General features: G+C 49.9%; 6 non-coding genes across 6 annotated transcripts; all 6 read left to right on the top strand.

The window, feature by feature from the left end:
• The first annotated feature begins 334 nt into the window (after window positions 1-334).
• On the top strand, window positions 335-525 carry LOC130321900 (U2 spliceosomal RNA). Its single transcript, XR_008867541.1, has one exon. It is a non-coding gene; the product is annotated as a U2 spliceosomal RNA (small nuclear RNA).
• A 2090-nt stretch (window positions 526-2615) lies between these two features.
• LOC130321888 (U2 spliceosomal RNA) lies at window positions 2616-2806 on the top strand. Its single transcript, XR_008867533.1, has one exon. It is a non-coding gene; the product is annotated as a U2 spliceosomal RNA (small nuclear RNA).
• Window positions 2807-4899: 2093 nt separating this feature from the next.
• On the top strand, window positions 4900-5089 carry LOC130321869 (U2 spliceosomal RNA). Its single transcript, XR_008867520.1, has one exon. It is a non-coding gene; the product is annotated as a U2 spliceosomal RNA (small nuclear RNA).
• A 2079-nt stretch (window positions 5090-7168) lies between these two features.
• Window positions 7169-7359, top strand: LOC130321876 (U2 spliceosomal RNA). Its single transcript, XR_008867526.1, has one exon. It is a non-coding gene; the product is annotated as a U2 spliceosomal RNA (small nuclear RNA).
• Window positions 7360-9462: 2103 nt separating this feature from the next.
• Window positions 9463-9652, top strand: LOC130321868 (U2 spliceosomal RNA). The gene has a single exon (XR_008867519.1). It is a non-coding gene; the product is annotated as a U2 spliceosomal RNA (small nuclear RNA).
• Window positions 9653-11731: 2079 nt separating this feature from the next.
• LOC130321917 (U2 spliceosomal RNA) lies at window positions 11732-11920 on the top strand. Its single transcript, XR_008867551.1, has one exon. It is a non-coding gene; the product is annotated as a U2 spliceosomal RNA (small nuclear RNA).
• The last annotated feature ends 5584 nt before the right edge of the window (window positions 11921-17504 follow it).

Here is a 17504-nt window from a genome sequence, read left to right as displayed (position 1 = left end):
AGGCATCTGCAGGCAACAAAGGTAGGTGTGTGCTTGTGTGTGTGTTTCCTATGCAGATCCTAAGCCCAGTGTCACATGCAAGTAGGAGGAGTAAGAAGGGTTCCTGGCAAATCCGGGTTATGGATTGCATTTAAAAAGGCCCCGTGGGAGTGCAATGGGCCCCTGTCTTGCTGCTTAGCAATAATGGTATGGGTTTAGGTTCTGCTGTGTGTACTGGTGGTTGACTGCCCCCCAGCCCAGAGTGTGCATGGAAAATTGTCTGGCAGCCTCCCTGACAGCAAGCAGTGATAGTGCCCATGAAGGGCACCTTGTTGGGCCCGCCCCTTTCACGGTTATCGCTTCTCGGCCTTTTGGCTAAGATCAAGTGTAGTATCTGTTCTTATCAGTTTAATATCTGATACGTCCCCTATCTGGGGACCATATATTAAATGGATTTTTGAGAACGGGGGCCGATTTCGAAGCTTGCTTCCGTCGCCCTATGCATTGACCCGATATGGCAGTATCTTCGGGTACAGTGCACCACCCCCTTACAGGGTTAAAAAGAAAGATTCCTACTTTCATTGCTACCTGCTTGCTGGCTAGCCAGCTAGCCAGCCCTGTGGGCCTTGCTGCTGCTGCAGCCAAAAAACAAAAGGTGGTGCTGCTGCTGCTTCTGCTGCTTCTGCTTCTGCTTGTGTCTGGCCGCTGTTGGAGCGTCCAGGCACAGGACTTCTGCTGCTGCTGACTAAATGGCCTCCTTAATTGGATCATTTGAGTAGCCAGCACACCTGTGCAGGTAGGGCATGACATGATAGGCAGCTGCCTTGATAGCGGGTGGGTGCTGAATGTTCCTAATTGACAAAATAAGATTAATGCTTATGAAGAAATATAAAATCTCATCCCTTCCCCAATATCGCGCCACACCCCTACCCCTTAATTCCCTGGTTGAACTTGATGGACATATGTCTTTTTTCGACCGTACTAACTATGTAACTATGTAACATAACATGGGGGGGGGGGGGGGTCTCCTGGCTGTTCACACAGGTGTGTCATTGCTGTACATTGACCATGCATTGCTTCTGTGGTATTGCAAAGGCAAAGACAAATGCTTCCAGCCATCCATTGCACTAATGGATTGGTCATCAGCTGGCTGTCTATGTCCCGCATCAATATAGACCAAAGTACAGAGGGTTAGGCTATGCTATTGTGCACCTACCTGATGCATCAGAAGGTGCGAGGCCCTTGCTAAATTCTGTGCACAGACTTTGAGATCTATACTTTAGACTGTATCTAAACCTGCTCCAACATGGACTGACATTCTGGCCTACTTTCAGCCGATGCGACTTGTCTGTCGCTGAACAGTCGCTTTTTATGTATTCAGCACCTATGTATAATGTTGTAAAAATGCTCTAGAAGCTAAAGTCGCAGAAATGTCACACATATTTGGCCTGCAACTTTCTGTGCGACAAATTCAGACAGGAAAAATCAGTATAAATCCTTAGAAAATTATCCCCCAGTGTCTCCATCTGCTGGCGGTATTGAATAAGCATTGCTGCACTGATGGGGTATGCATTAGACGAAAAAAAAGAAGAAAAAGAAGAATAATACGCCCAGAAAAGAGGCGAAAAGGAGAAAAACGTAAAAAAACGTGAAAAAAAAGTAAGAGGAAGAGAAGGGAAAAAAAGGTGGAAATGGGTTTAAAAGTGATTTCGGCGGAGAAATATATATATATATATATATATATATATATATATATATATATACGCGCACACACACACATATATATAAACGTATTCTCCGTTGAGATATTGCAGCCGCTGCTGTGTCCAGGCCCAGGAGCCTTAGCACTGTGCTGTGATGTCACTCAATACCACTGACATCACTAGGTGTAAACAACATCTCTCCTTTGCTGTGTATGTGACTATGGAGCTGTTTGGTGATGTCGTCTATTATGGCCTTCATAGAAGCAACAGGAGATTGTTGCATCCATCTAGAACCCTCAGAACTACAGTGCTATGATGTCACTCACTTCCACAGGCCTTGCAGAGTGTAAACAACAACAACCCAGCTTTGTTGTGTATGTAACCATAGGGATTTGTGATGTCACCTAGAACCTTCACAGCAGCGACAGCTTTATGAGGAGCATCAGCACTGCTCTGCCTGAGCAGAACCATCACCGCCATAGGTTGTCAAATAACCCGGGTTTAACCCACACAGGTAAGTCCAATGGGGTGCAGGCATGTCTTCTATGCTTACAGCTTCCCGTGGGTGTTGGTTTGATACCTTTTGGGGACAGCCAAGGAGGCATCTGCAGGCAACAAAGGTAGGTGTGTGCTTGTGTGTGTGTTTCCTATGCAGATCCTAAGCCCAGTGTCACATGCAAGTAGGAGGAGTAAGAAGGGTTCCTGGCAAATCCGGGTTATGGATTGCATTTAAAAAGGCCCCGTGGGAGTGCAATGGGCCCCTGTCTTGCTGCTTAGCAATAATGGTATGGGTTTAGGTTCTGCTGTGTGTACTGGTGGTTGACTGCCCCCCAGCCCAGAGTGTGCATGGAAAATTGTCTGGCAGCCTCCCTGACAGCAAGCAGTCATAGTGCCCATGAAGGGCACCTTGTTGGGCCCGCCCCTTTCACGGTTATCGCTTCTCGGCCTTTTGGCTAAGATCAAGTGTAGTATCTGTTCTTATCAGTTTAATATCTGATACGTCCCCTATCTGGGGACCATATATTAAATGGATTTTTGAGAACGGGGGCCGATTTCGAAGCTTGCTTCCGTCGCCCTATGCATTGACCCGATATGGCAGTATCTTCGGGTACAGTGCACCACCCCCTTACAGGGTTAAAAAGAAAGATTCCTACTTTCATTGCTACCTGCTTGCTGGCTAGCCAGCTAGCCAGCCCTGTGGGCCTTGCTGCTGCTGCAGCCAAAAAACAAAAGGTGGTGCTGCTGCTGCTTCTGCTGCTTCTGCTTCTGCTTGTGTCTGGCCGCTGTTGGAGCGTCCAGGCACAGGACTTCTGCTGCTGCTGACTAAATGGCCTCCTTAATTGGATCATTTGAGTAGCCAGCACACCTGTGCAGGTAGGGCATGACATGATAGGCAGCTGCCTTGATAGCGGGTGGGTGCTGAATGTTCCTAATTGACAAAATAAGATTAATGCTTATGAAGAAATATAAAATCTCATCCCTTCCCCAATATCGCGCCACACCCCTACCCCTTAATTCCCTGGTTGAACTTGATGGACATATGTCTTTTTTCGACCGTACTAACTATGTAACTATGTAACATAACATGGGGGGGGGGGGGGGGTCTCCTGGCTGTTCACACAGGTGTGTCATTGCTGTACATTGACCATGCATTGCTTCTGTGGTATTGCAAAGGCAAAGACAAATGCTTCCAGCCATCCATTGCACTAATGGATTGGTCATCAGCTGGCTGTCTATGTCCCGCATCAATATAGACCAAAGTACAGAGGGTTAGGCTATGCTATTGTGCACCTACCTGATGCATCAGAAGGTGCGAGGCCCTTGCTAAATTCTGTGCACAGACTTTGAGATCTATACCTTAGACTGTATCTAAACCTGCTCCAACATGGACTGACATTCTGGCCTACTTTCAGCCGATGCGACTTGTCTGCCGCTGAACAGTCGCTTTTTATGTATTCAGCACCTATGTATAATGTTGTAAAAATGCTCTAGAAGCTAAAGTCGCAGAAATGTCACACATATTTGGCCTGCAATTTTCTGTGCGACAAATTCAGACAGGAAAAATCAGTATAAATCCTTAGAAAATTATCCCCCAGTGTCTCCATCTGCTGGCGGTATTGAATAAGCATTGCTGCACTGATGGGGTATGCATTAGACGAAAAAAAAGAAGAAAAAGAAGAATAATACGCCCAGAAAAGAGGCGAAAAGGAGAAAAACGTAAAAAAAAACGTGAAAAAAAAGTAAGAGGAAGAGAAGGGAAAAAAAGGTGGAAATGGGTTTAAAAGTGATTTCGGCGGAGAAATATATATATATATATATATATATATATATATATATATATATACGCGCACACACACACATATATATAAACGTATTCTCCGTTGAGATATTGCAGCCGCTGCTGTGTCCAGGCCCAGGAGCCTTAGCACTGTGCTGTGATGTCACTCAATACCACTGACATCACTAGGTGTAAACAACATCTCTCCTTTGCTGTGTATGTGACTATGGAGCTGTTTGGTGATGTCGTCTATTATGGCCTTCATAGAAGCAACAGGAGATTGTTGCATCCATCTAGAACCCTCAGAACTACAGTGCTATGATGTCACTCACTTCCACAGGCCTTGCAGAGTGTAAACAACAACAACCCAGCTTTGTTGTGTATGTAACCATAGGGATTTGTGATGTCACCTAGAACCTTCACAGCAGCGACAGCTTTATGAGGAGCATCAGCACTGCTCTGCCTGAGCAGAACCATCACCGCCATAGGTTGTCAAATAACCCGGGTTTAACCCACACAGGTAAGTCCAATGGGGTGCAGGCATGTCCTCTATGCTTACAGCTTCCCGTGGGTGTTGGTTTGATACCGTTTGGGGACAGCCAAGGAGGCATCTGCAGGCAACAAAGGTAGGTGTGTGCTTGTGTGTGTGTTTCCTATGCAGATCCTAAGCCCAGTGTCACATGCAAGTAGGAGGAGTAAGAAGGGTTCCTGGCAAATCCGGGTTATGGATTGCATTTAAAAAGGCCCCGTGGGAGTGCAATGGGCCCCTGTCTTGCTGCTTAGCAATAATGGTATGGGTTTAGGTTCTGCTGTGTGTACTGGTGGTTGACTGCCCCCCAGCCCAGAGTGTGCATGGAAAATTGTCTGGCAGCCTCCCTGACAGCAAGCAGTGATAGTGCCCATGAAGGGCACCTTGTTGGGCCCGCCCCTTTCACGGTTATCGCTTCTCGGCCTTTTGGCTAAGATCAAGTGTAGTATCTGTTCTTATCAGTTTAATATCTGTTACGTCCCCTATCTGGGGACCATATATTAAATGGATTTTTGAGAACGGGGCCGATTTTGAAGCTTGCTTCCGTCGCCCTATGCATTGACCCGATATGGCAGTATCTTCGGGTACAGTGCACCACCCCCTTACAGGGTTAAAAAGAAAGATTCCTACTTTCATTGCTACCTGCTTGCTGGCTAGCCAGCTAGCCAGCCCTGTGGGCCTTGCTGCTGCTGCAGCCAAAAAACAAAAGGTGGTGCTGCTGCTGCTTCTGCTGCTTCTGCTTGTGTCTGGCCGCTGTTGGAGCGTCCAGGCACAGGACTTCTGCTGCTGCTGACTAAATGGCCTCCTTAATTGGATCATTTGAGTAGCCAGCACACCTGTGCAGGTAGGGCATGACATGATAGGCAGCTGCCTTGATAGCGGGTGGGTGCTGAATGTTCCTAATTGACAAAATAAGATTAATGCTTATGAAGAAATATAAAATCTCATCCCTTCCCCAATATCGCGCCACACCCCTACCCCTTAATTCCCTGGTTGAACTTGATGGACATATGTCTTTTTTCGACCGTACTAACTATGTAACTATGTAACATAACATGGGGGGGGGGGGGGGGGGTCTCCTGGCTGTTCACACAGGTGTGTCATTGCTGTACATTGACCATGCATTGCTTCTGTGGTATTGCAAAGGCAAAGACAAATGCTTCCAGCCATCCATTGCACTAATGGATTGGTCATCAGCTGGCTGTCTATGTCCCGCATCAATATAGACCAAAGTACAGAGGGTTAGGCTATGCTATTGTGCACCTACCTGATGCATCAGAAGGTGCGAGGCCCTTGCTAAATTCTGTGCACAGACTTTGAGATCTATACTTTAGACTGTATCTAAACCTGCTCCAACATGGACTGACATTCTGGCCTACTTTCAGCCGATGCGACTTGTCTGTCGCTGAACAGTCGCTTTTTATGTATTCAGCACCTATGTATAATGTTGTAAAAATGCTCTAGAAGCTAAAGTCGCAGAAATGTCACACATATTTGGCCTGCAACTTTCTGTGCGACAAATTCAGACAGGAAAAATCAGTATAAATCCTTAGAAAATTATCCCCCAGTGTCTCCATCTGCTGGCGGTATTGAATAAGCATTGCTGCACTGATGGGGTATGCATTAGACGAAAAAAAAGAAGAAAAAGAAGAATAATACGCCCAGAAAAGAGGCGAAAAGGAGAAAAACGTAAAAAAACGTGAAAAAAAAGTAAGAGGAAGAGAAGGGAAAAAAAGGTGGAAATGGGTTTAAAAGTGATTTCGGCGGAGAAATATATATATATATATATATATATATATATATATACGCGCACACACACACATATATATAAACGTATTCTCCGTTGAGATATTGCAGCCGCTGCTGTGTCCAGGCCCAGGAGCCTTAGCACTGTGCTGTGATGTCACTCAATACCACTGACATCACTAGGTGTAAACAACATCTCTCCTTTGCTGTGTATGTGACTATGGAGCTGTTTGGTGATGTCGTCTATTATGGCCTTCATAGAAGCAACAGGAGATTGTTGCATCCATCTAGAACCCTCAGAACTACAGTGCTATGATGTCACTCACTTCCACAGGCCTTGCAGAGTGTAAACAACAACAACCCAGCTTTGTTGTGTATGTAACCATAGGGATTTGTGATGTCACCTAGAACCTTCACAGCAGCGACAGCTTTATGAGGAGCATCAGCACTGCTCTGCCTGAGCAGAACCATCACCGCCATAGGTTGTCAAATAACCCGGGTTTAACCCACACAGGTAAGTCCAATGGGGTGCAGGCATGTCTTCTATGCTTACAGCTTCCCGTGGGTGTTGGTTTGATACCTTTTGGGGACAGCCAAGGAGGCATCTGCAGGCAACAAAGGTAGGTGTGTGCTTGTGTGTGTGTTTCCTATGCAGATCCTAAGCCCAGTGTCACATGCAAGTAGGAGGAGTAAGAAGGGTTCCTGGCAAATCCGGGTTATGGATTGCATTTAAAAAGGCCCCGTGGGAGTGCAATGGGCCCCTGTCTTGCTGCTTAGCAATAATGGTATGGGTTTAGGTTCTGCTGTGTGTACTGGTGGTTGACTGCCCCCCAGCCCAGAGTGTGCATGGAAAATTGTCTGGCAGCCTCCCTGACAGCAAGCAGTCATAGTGCCCATGAAGGGCACCTTGTTGGGCCCGCCCCTTTCACGGTTATCGCTTCTCGGCCTTTTGGCTAAGATCAAGTGTAGTATCTGTTCTTATCAGTTTAATATCTGATACGTCCCCTATCTGGGGACCATATATTAAATGGATTTTTGAGAACGGGGGCCGATTTCGAAGCTTGCTTCCGTCGCCCTATGCATTGACCCGATATGGCAGTATCTTCGGGTACAGTGCACCACCCCCTTACAGGGTTAAAAAGAAAGATTCCTACTTTCATTGCTACCTGCTTGCTGGCTAGCCAGCTAGCCAGCCCTGTGGGCCTTGCTGCTGCTGCAGCCAAAAAACAAAAGGTGGTGCTGCTGCTGCTTCTGCTGCTTCTGCTTCTGCTTGTGTCTGGCCGCTGTTGGAGCGTCCAGGCACAGGACTTCTGCTGCTGCTGACTAAATGGCCTCCTTAATTGGATCATTTGAGTAGCCAGCACACCTGTGCAGGTAGGGCATGACATGATAGGCAGCTGCCTTGATAGCGGGTGGGTGCTGAATGTTCCTAATTGACAAAATAAGATTAATGCTTATGAAGAAATATAAAATCTCATCCCTTCCCCAATATCGCGCCACACCCCTACCCCTTAATTCCCTGGTTGAACTTGATGGACATATGTCTTTTTTCGACCGTACTAACTATGTAACTATGTAACATAACATGGGGGGGGGGGGGGGGGTCTCCTGGCTGTTCACACAGGTGTGTCATTGCTGTACATTGACCATGCATTGCTTCTGTGGTATTGCAAAGGCAAAGACAAATGCTTCCAGCCATCCATTGCACTAATGGATTGGTCATCAGCTGGCTGTCTATGTCCCGCATCAATATAGACCAAAGTACAGAGGGTTAGGCTATGCTATTGTGCACCTACCTGATGCATCAGAAGGTGCGAGGCCCTTGCTAAATTCTGTGCACAGACTTTGAGATCTATACCTTAGACTGTATCTAAACCTGCTCCAACATGGACTGACATTCTGGCCTACTTTCAGCCGATGCGACTTGTCTGCCGCTGAACAGTCGCTTTTTATGTATTCAGCACCTATGTATAATGTTGTAAAAATGCTCTAGAAGCTAAAGTCGCAGAAATGTCACACATATTTGGCCTGCAATTTTCTGTGCGACAAATTCAGACAGGAAAAATCAGTATAAATCCTTAGAAAATTATCCCCCAGTGTCTCCATCTGCTGGCGGTATTGAATAAGCATTGCTGCACTGATGGGGTATGCATTAGACGAAAAAAAAGAAGAAAAAGAAGAATAATACGCCCAGAAAAGAGGCGAAAAGGAGAAAAACGTAAAAAAAACGTGAAAAAAAAGTAAGAGGAAGAGAAGGGAAAAAAAGGTGGAAATGGGTTTAAAAGTGATTTCGGCGGAGAAATATATATATATATATATATATATATATATATATATATATATATATATATATACGCGCACACACACACATATATATAAACGTATTCTCCGTTGAGATATTGCAGCCGCTGCTGTGTCCAGGCCCAGGAGCCTTAGCACTGTGCTGTGATGTCACTCAATACCACTGACATCACTAGGTGTAAACAACATCTCTCCTTTGCTGTGTATGTGACTATGGAGCTGTTTGGTGATGTCGTCTATTATGGCCTTCATAGAAGCAACAGGAGATTGTTGCATCCATCTAGAACCCTCAGAACTACAGTGCTATGATGTCACTCACTTCCACAGGCCTTGCAGAGTGTAAACAACAACAACCCAGCTTTGTTGTGTATGTAACCATAGGGATTTGTGATGTCACCTAGAACCTTCACAGCAGCGACAGCTTTATGAGGAGCATCAGCACTGCTCTGCCTGAGCAGAACCATCACCGCCATAGGTTGTCAAATAACCCGGGTTTAACCCACACAGGTAAGTCCAATGGGGTGCAGGCATGTCCTCTATGCTTACAGCTTCCCGTGGGTGTTGGTTTGATACCGTTTGGGGACAGCCAAGGAGGCATCTGCAGGCAACAAAGGTAGGTGTGTGCTTGTGTGTGTGTTTCCTATGCAGATCCTAAGCCCAGTGTCACATGCAAGTAGGAGGAGTAAGAAGGGTTCCTGGCAAATCCGGGTTATGGATTGCATTTAAAAAGGCCCCGTGGGAGTGCAATGGGCCCCTGTCTTGCTGCTTAGCAATAATGGTATGGGTTTAGGTTCTGCTGTGTGTACTGGTGGTTGACTGCCCCCCAGCCCAGAGTGTGCATGGAAAATTGTCTGGCAGCCTCCCTGACAGCAAGCAGTGATAGTGCCCATGAAGGGCACCTTGTTGGGCCCGCCCCTTTCACGGTTATCGCTTCTCGGCCTTTTGGCTAAGATCAAGTGTAGTATCTGTTCTTATCAGTTTAATATCTGTTACGTCCCCTATCTGGGGACCATATATTAAATGGATTTTTGAGAACGGGGCCGATTTTGAAGCTTGCTTCCGTCGCCCTATGCATTGACCCGATATGGCAGTATCTTCGGGTACAGTGCACCACCCCCTTACAGGGTTAAAAAGAAAGATTCCTACTTTCATTGCTACCTGCTTGCTGGCTAGCCAGCTAGCCAGCCCTGTGGGCCTTGCTGCTGCTGCAGCCAAAAAACAAAAGGTGGTGCTGCTGCTGCTTCTGCTGCTTCTGCTTGTGTCTGGCCGCTGTTGGAGCGTCCAGGCACAGGACTTCTGCTGCTGCTGACTAAATGGCCTCCTTAATTGGATCATTTGAGTAGCCAGCACACCTGTGCAGGTAGGGCATGACATGATAGGCAGCTGCCTTGATAGCGGGTGGGTGCTGAATGTTCCTAATTGACAAAATAAGATTAATGCTTATGAAGAAATATAAAATCTCATCCCTTCCCCAATATCGCGCCACACCCCTACCCCTTAATTCCCTGGTTGAACTTGATGGACATATGTCTTTTTTCGACCGTACTAACTATGTTACTATGTAACATAACATGGGGGGGGGGGGGGGGTCTCCTGGCTGTTCACACAGGTGTGTCATTGCTGTACATTGACCATGCATTGCTTCTGTGGTATTGCAAAGGCAAAGACAAATGCTTCCAGCCATCCATTGCACTAATGGATTGGTCATCAGCTGGCTGTCTATGTCCCGCATCAATATAGACCAAAGTACAGAGGGTTAGGCTATGCTATTGTGCACCTACCTGATGCATCAGAAGGTGCGAGGCCCTTGCTAAATTCTGTGCACAGACTTTGAGATCTATACTTTAGACTGTATCTAAACCTGCTCCAACATGGACTGACATTCTGGCCTACTTTCAGCCGATGCGACTTGTCTGTCGCTGAACAGTCGCTTTTTATGTATTCAGCACCTATGTATAATGTTGTAAAAATGCTCTAGAAGCTAAAGTCGCAGAAATGTCACACATATTTGGCCTGCAACTTTCTGTGCGACAAATTCAGACAGGAAAAATCAGTATAAATCCTTAGAAAATTATCCCCCAGTGTCTCCATCTGCTGGCGGTATTGAATAAGCATTGCTGCACTGATGGGGTATGCATTAGACGAAAAAAAAGAAGAAAAAGAAGAATAATACGCCCAGAAAAGAGGCGAAAAGGAGAAAAACGTAAAAAAACGTGAAAAAAAAGTAAGAGGAAGAGAAGGGAAAAAAAGGTGGAAATGGGTTTAAAAGTGATTTCGGCGGAGAAATATATATATATATATATATATATATATATATATATACGCGCACACACACACATATATATAAACGTATTCTCCGTTGAGATATTGCAGCCGCTGCTGTGTCCAGGCCCAGGAGCCTTAGCACTGTGCTGTGATGTCACTCAATACCACTGACATCACTAGGTGTAAACAACATCTCTCCTTTGCTGTGTATGTGACTATGGAGCTGTTTGGTGATGTCGTCTATTATGGCCTTCATAGAAGCAACAGGAGATTGTTGCATCCATCTAGAACCCTCAGAACTACAGTGCTATGATGTCACTCACTTCCACAGGCCTTGCAGAGTGTAAACAACAACAACCCAGCTTTGTTGTGTATGTAACCATAGGGATTTGTGATGTCACCTAGAACCTTCACAGCAGCGACAGCTTTATGAGGAGCATCAGCACTGCTCTGCCTGAGCAGAACCATCACCGCCATAGGTTGTCAAATAACCCGGGTTTAACCCACACAGGTAAGTCCAATGGGGTGCAGGCATGTCCTCTATGCTTACAGCTTCCCGTGGGTGTTGGTTTGATACCGTTTGGGGACAGCCAAGGAGGCATCTGCAGGCAACAAAGGTAGGTGTGTGCTTGTGTGTGTGTTTCCTATGCAGATCCTAAGCCCAGTGTCACATGCAAGTAGGAGGAGTAAGAAGGGTTCCTGGCAAATCCGGGTTATGGATTGCATTTAAAAAGGCCCCGTGGGAGTGCAATGGGCCCCTGTCTTGCTGCTTAGCAATAATGGTATGGGTTTAGGTTCTGCTGTGTGTACTGGTGGTTGACTGCCCCCCAGCCCAGAGTGTGCATGGAAAATTGTCTGGCAGCCTCCCTGACAGCAAGCAGTGATAGTGCCCATGAAGGGGACCTTGTTGGGCCCGCCCCTTTCACGGTTATCGCTTCTCGGCCTTTTGGCTAAGATCAAGTGTAGTATCTGTTCTTATCAGTGTACTTATCTGGCAGGGGAGATACCATGATCGCTACGGTCTGAAGAACTCCAAGCATTGTGGTAGAGATTTTGCGTAGTACAATTGCAGTACTTTTCGTTCTTATTAGAACCGCATTTCTCTAGAGCATACCACCTGAAGATCGTCTCCTGCCTGCCTCGGAACATCTGAAGAAGGAGAAGATCTTGAAGACTGCAGCTCCGGTAGAAGCCGACGAAGAACCTGGAAGAAGGGAATCGGCGGTGAATTCCGGAACAGCGGCGAAGAGGAAGGCGGCGCAGAATCTTTTCGAAGAAACTCGCTGCCTCTGGAGAAGGATTTGCATAGCTCCTCCCACCGGGACCGGATCTGCATAGCTCCTCCCACCCGGGAAAGAAGACTTTGCGAAGCCTCTCTCCACAAGCAAGCAAGGAAGCGGAAAAGAGCCTGCTGGAAGAAGCCATGGCCTCAACCAGCAAGTCCACCCAGGAGGCTGCAGGGCAAGGCCTGGAGGTCCAGCCCCAACCACAGCAAGCTTCAACCTCCACCACGGCAAGGCAGAAGGGCGGCAGAATTCCTAACCTGGAAGCTCCAACCCTGGAGCCCTGGATGAGGCAGACTGTTGCCTTGAAGCTCAAGCCCGTGGACGGAAGGGTGCCGGACATGTCCCACGACGTGTTCTGCAAGAAGATGCTGGCGGATCAAGGCTTCCCCACGGCTGACACCCTGGGAATAGCAACCTTCTTTTCGGGAATCTTCTACATCACCTTTGCCACCATTGGGACCTGTAGAAGATACTGGGAGGTGGTGAAAGCGGCGAGTCCCGAATCCCCTTTCTCTCGCTTTGTGGGCAACTGCCTTATTCAAAGAGAGGAGAGGCGGGTGACGGTCTCAATGCGGAACCCACACACCCCAGGCACGGACATCTCGACCTTCCTGAAGCGCTTCTGCACCGTGGTGAGGGAGCCCACCCGCATCCTGAACTCACTCGGATACTGGACCTGCAAGTGGTCTGTGGTCGTCAGACTCAACAAGAACCCTGCTTCTCCAGACGGACTACAGCACCTGCCAACGACATTTTCCTTGGGCAACTCCACAGGACTTATCTTCTACCCGGACATGCCGCAGACCTGCAGGAGATGTGGCAAGATGGGCCACGAGGGCAAGGACTGTACGGAGGATGCCTGCAGGTATTGCCGTGTGACAGGTCACACGACCAAGGACTGCCCCAAGAGCAAGACCTGCAACCTCTGCGGACTGGCAGCCCACAGCTACAAGGACTGCCCCCAGAGGGAGAGAACATGGGCATCTGTGGCAGCGAGAGCACCGAAGCCAGCCCCAGCTCCGGAGCCAACACCACGGATGGCCAAGCCGACCAAGGAGGGTAAGAAGGCGAAAGCCACCACCCCTGCCCCGTCCCGCCCCTTCCCTGCCCCTCCCGCCCCATCCCCTGCCCCTCCCGCCCCATCTCCTGCCCCATCCCGCCCCACCCCTGCCCCATCCCGTCCCACCCCTGCCCCATCCCGTCCCACCCCTGCCCCTCCTGCCCCATCCCGTCCCACCCCCGCCCCTCCTGCCCCATCCCGCCCCACCCCTGCCCCCCGTACCCCACCCCGGCCCACCCCTGCCCCCCGTACCCCACCCCGGCCCACCCCTGCCCCGTCCTCCCCTGCCCGGGCACTCTCTCCTGCCCCCCGCCCCACCCAGCCTCCTTTCTCTCCTGGCCCAGCAGCACCTAACCCCCCTCCAGCTGCTGGTGCCCGCCCTTCGGAGGACTTTCCTGTGCTTCCTCCCCCAGGTACCATACAGAGGAAGAGGAAAGGAAGGGACAACGTATCAGAAGAGTCCCACAAAAGAAAGATAATCGAGACCTGCGAGACCCCTCAAGCTTCAGATGAGGAGGAGGAGATGGAGCAGGTCTGCGAGTGCCTTGAGGCTTCAGAAGGAGAGGAGGTGATGGAGCAGGCCCAAGTGGAGCAGGTCCAAGCAGAGCCAGTCCAAGCTCAATCTATGGAGGAGCTGCTGCAGGACCCAGAGGTTAAGAAAATCCTGGACACTCCGTCCAACACGGTCTACGACGAGTTCTTGGAAGGGCGCTACGAGAAGCCACAGGAGCCGACAGGCGCCAGAGAAGAGGACCCGTCCGACCAGACTGGTAACTAGTATCAGAACTAACCTCTCTTTTTATTCCCATGGCTGATCTCAACATCTTCTGCATTAATGTGAGGAGTATTAGAGCTTGGTTTAGATTTCAGACTGTTCTTACGTTCTTAGATTCCCAGAGGTGTGATGTTTACATGTTGCAGGAATGTGCTTTGTCTGCTTCTAGGTCTTACAACCATCTGGCCAGGCAGTGGCCTCACGGCCCTTCCTACTGGTCTGGTGGGGGCGACAATAGGTCTGCGGGGGTGGCCATCCTGATCAGGGGAGGTAACTTTGCACTTGATTCCGTCCGGGAGCTCGTCTGTGGCAGACTTCTTGTCGCAGACGGTTCCTGGGCGGGTGAGCCCGTGCGGCTCATCAACGTGTATGCCTCCCCTGAGAGGGATGTCCGACTGGAGGTTCTCCAGGCCCTGCGGGCTGAACTCGCCACCACTAGGGCAGTAGTGTTGGGTGGTGACTTCAACTGCCCCATTGAGGTGGACGGGCGCAGTTCTGGCACATCCGCCAACCTGGACGTGACGTCTAAACTGCTGATTGAGATGGTGACGGAGGCATCCTTGCAGGACGTTGTCGGGTCCATCGGGAACGGCTCCGTAAACTATACGTGGAGCCGCCCCGATGGCTCGCTCCGTTCTCGGATAGACTTCATCTTCACTTCGAGAGCAGTCAGAAAGGTGTCGTACTCTATGGTCCCCTGCTTCTTCTCTGACCACAGGGCCATTCGATTCCGGGGGACACTGGGCCATGGATTCCCACCTGGCCCGGGCTCCTGGAAGTTGAATTGTGCCCTGTTGGAGCAGAGGGAGGTCATGGAGGAACTTAGGGATGCTTACCTTGTATGGCGAAATGACAAATGTCTGTTCAAGTGCATCAGCGATTGGTGGGAATATGTTAAAGTCGAATTCCGTTGTTTCTTTCAGGCAAAAGGCAGACAACAGGCGTGTGCGAAGAAGTGGGACTTGAGGAAACTGCAGCGCGAGCTGCGGTCCCTGCAGGACCTGCTCCAGTGTGGCTGGGACGTCAGGGAGGAGCTGGAGGAGACCAAAAAGAGCTTGAAAAGGCACTTTGAGGAGGAATCCAAGCGAATCGTCTTTCGTTCCAAGGTGGAGAACCTGGAGAAGGGTGAGAAATGTAACTCTTTCTTTTTCAGGAAGCTCCATGCCGGCCACACGCCCCTGACTGAGCTACGAGATGAGACCGGACACATGAGGAGCGGCAAGGAGGAAGTGATGGGGGTCGTCCACGACTTCTACAGCAACCTCTACGCCCCCAAGTCATCCGACCCCGAAGCCGCCGAGAGGTTCCTGTCAGGTGTCACTAACGTTGTTGATCCCGCAGGTGCGGCGGCTATGGACGATCCCTTGACGGTGGGGGAGCTGCTCTCTGCCGCTAAATCCTTTAAGCCCGGCAAGACCCCGGGCAGTGACGGTCTCCCGGCCGAGCTCTACGTAGCGCTGGGTGACCTGATCTGTCCGGACCTGTTGGAGGTGTACGAGGAGATGGTGGTGGGGGGCAGAATGCCTCCGTCGTTGAGGGAAGGGATGATCACGATCTTGTATAAGCGGAAGGGGGAGAGATGTGACCTGAAAAACTGGCGTCCCATCTCTCTCCTGAACGTGGACTACAAGATCCTCGCCAAGGTGCTGGCCAACAGGCTGAAACCTGTCATGGGGCAGATCGTCCATCCGGACCAGACCTGCAGCATTCCTGGCCGCAGGATTGCCGACAGCCTTGCCCTTGTGAGAGACACGGTCCATTACATCCAGGACCGCGGGGGCCGCGCCGCCCTGGTCAGCTTAGATCAGGAGAAGGCGTTCGACCGTGTCTCCCACGCATTCATGGACAGGGTTTTGCGCAGGCTGGGTCTGGGGAAGATGTTTTGCTCCTTTGTTAACGTTATGTATTTTGACATTTACAGCACGGTGTTGGTGAACGGCTGGAAGACTGACCCCTTTCCTATTCTTTCAGGGGTTAGACAAGGCTGCCCTCTTTCACCTCTCCTTTTTGTTTGTGTTATAGAGCTCTTCGCTGAGACTATCCGGCAGAATGGAGAGATCAGAGGGATCACCGCACCAGGACCAGATCGCCACGAGGTCAAGTGCTCGCTCTACATGGACGACGTGACCGTCTTCTGCGCTGACCAGCGTTCGGTGACTGCACTCGTCCAGACCTGCGAGGACTTCGGCAGAGCTTCGGGGGCAAAAGTCAACTGCGGGAAGTCGGAGGCCATGCTCTTCGGGGAATGGCACCTGGCTTCTTCCGCCCCCTTCCCCTTTGCTGTCAAGCCGGACTTCATTCAAATTCTTGGAGTCTGGTTCGGGAAGGAAGGAGCGGCCCTTAAGTCTTGGCAAGACCGACTAGGAAGGATAAACTCGAAGATCGGACTGTGGAGCTCCAGAAAGCTCACGATGGAAGGCAAGGCACTTGTCCTGCGGAGTGAAGTTTTGCCTGTGCTCCAATATACCGCACAGGCCTGGCCTCCCCATACCACCGTTTGCAAGGCCATCACCCGGACAGTGTTTGGCTTCGTCTGGGGCAAAATGGACAGAGTCAAGAGGACCGTGATGTACAAGGAACCCCGCAAGGGTGGGAAGGGAATACCCGACATCCCCGCTCTGCTGAGGGCCTCCTTTGCATGTGTCACGGTGCAGCGGACTCTTGTAGAAAAGACTGGCTCAGCGGGCAGGTCCATGTCTCGCTTGCTTCTCATGCCCCTCTGGAGACAGCTGGGCTGGGACAAGTGGGACAGCTCCATCCCTTACAACTGGAACACTCCCTGGTTCTATGGGGATGTTGTCCGGTTTGTGAGGGAGCACCAGCTGGAAGGACTGAAACCAGACCTATGGAAGCCAAAGACAATCCACAAGCTCATCCGAGCTAAGGACTCGACCGAGCTGGTTCCGGGACTCCCCGCAGCCACTGCAGAGACAGTTTGGAACAATGTGGCCTCAAAGCGGCTTACCAATGGACACAAGGACTTGTCGTGGATGGCCGTCATGGGAGGTCTCTCTCTCAGGTCATTCATGCATGCCCGCAACCTGTGCAAGACCCGGTACTGCCCCCGTTGCCCCTACGTGGAGGAAACATCTTTCCACGTGTTTTGGCAGTGCCCCTTTGCACAGGGTCTGTTGGACGCCCTAGAACAGGAACTCAGAGACTCAGTGCCCAGGAGCTGCCTATCGTACCATTCGGTGCTTTACGGCCTGTTCCCTGGGACCCACGACGTGGAGGCCATCCAGGAGGCCTGGCGCCTTATGAACTGTTTTAAGGACGCAGTGTGGCTTGCCAGGAACCGCCTCGTGATCAACAGGGAAAACATGTCCGTCCGGGACTGCCGCAGGTTCATCAAGAACCTGCTTAGAGACTATTCCATCTTGGACAGCTCGGCCGTTGATGAGGAAGAAGAGGAGTGAAGACCCCTCTCCTTCTCCCATGTCTCCCTGAAGATACAGCCCAACAGTTTGGCCCTGTGATCCGCCCCCTCCCTACCCCCACATAGTCGCCCACACCCCTACCCCGATCACAGATTGTATTATTTGGTTTTTGTTTGATCTCTTGTGCCTTTATATTGCAGGATTG

Source organism: Hyla sarda, unplaced genomic scaffold (genome assembly GCF_029499605.1).
Source record: "Hyla sarda isolate aHylSar1 unplaced genomic scaffold, aHylSar1.hap1 scaffold_229, whole genome shotgun sequence".
NCBI lineage: Eukaryota > Metazoa > Chordata > Amphibia > Anura > Hylidae > Hyla > Hyla sarda.
The sequence above is the reverse complement of the archived record's forward strand: the minus strand, read 5'-3'. Positions and strand labels throughout refer to the sequence as shown.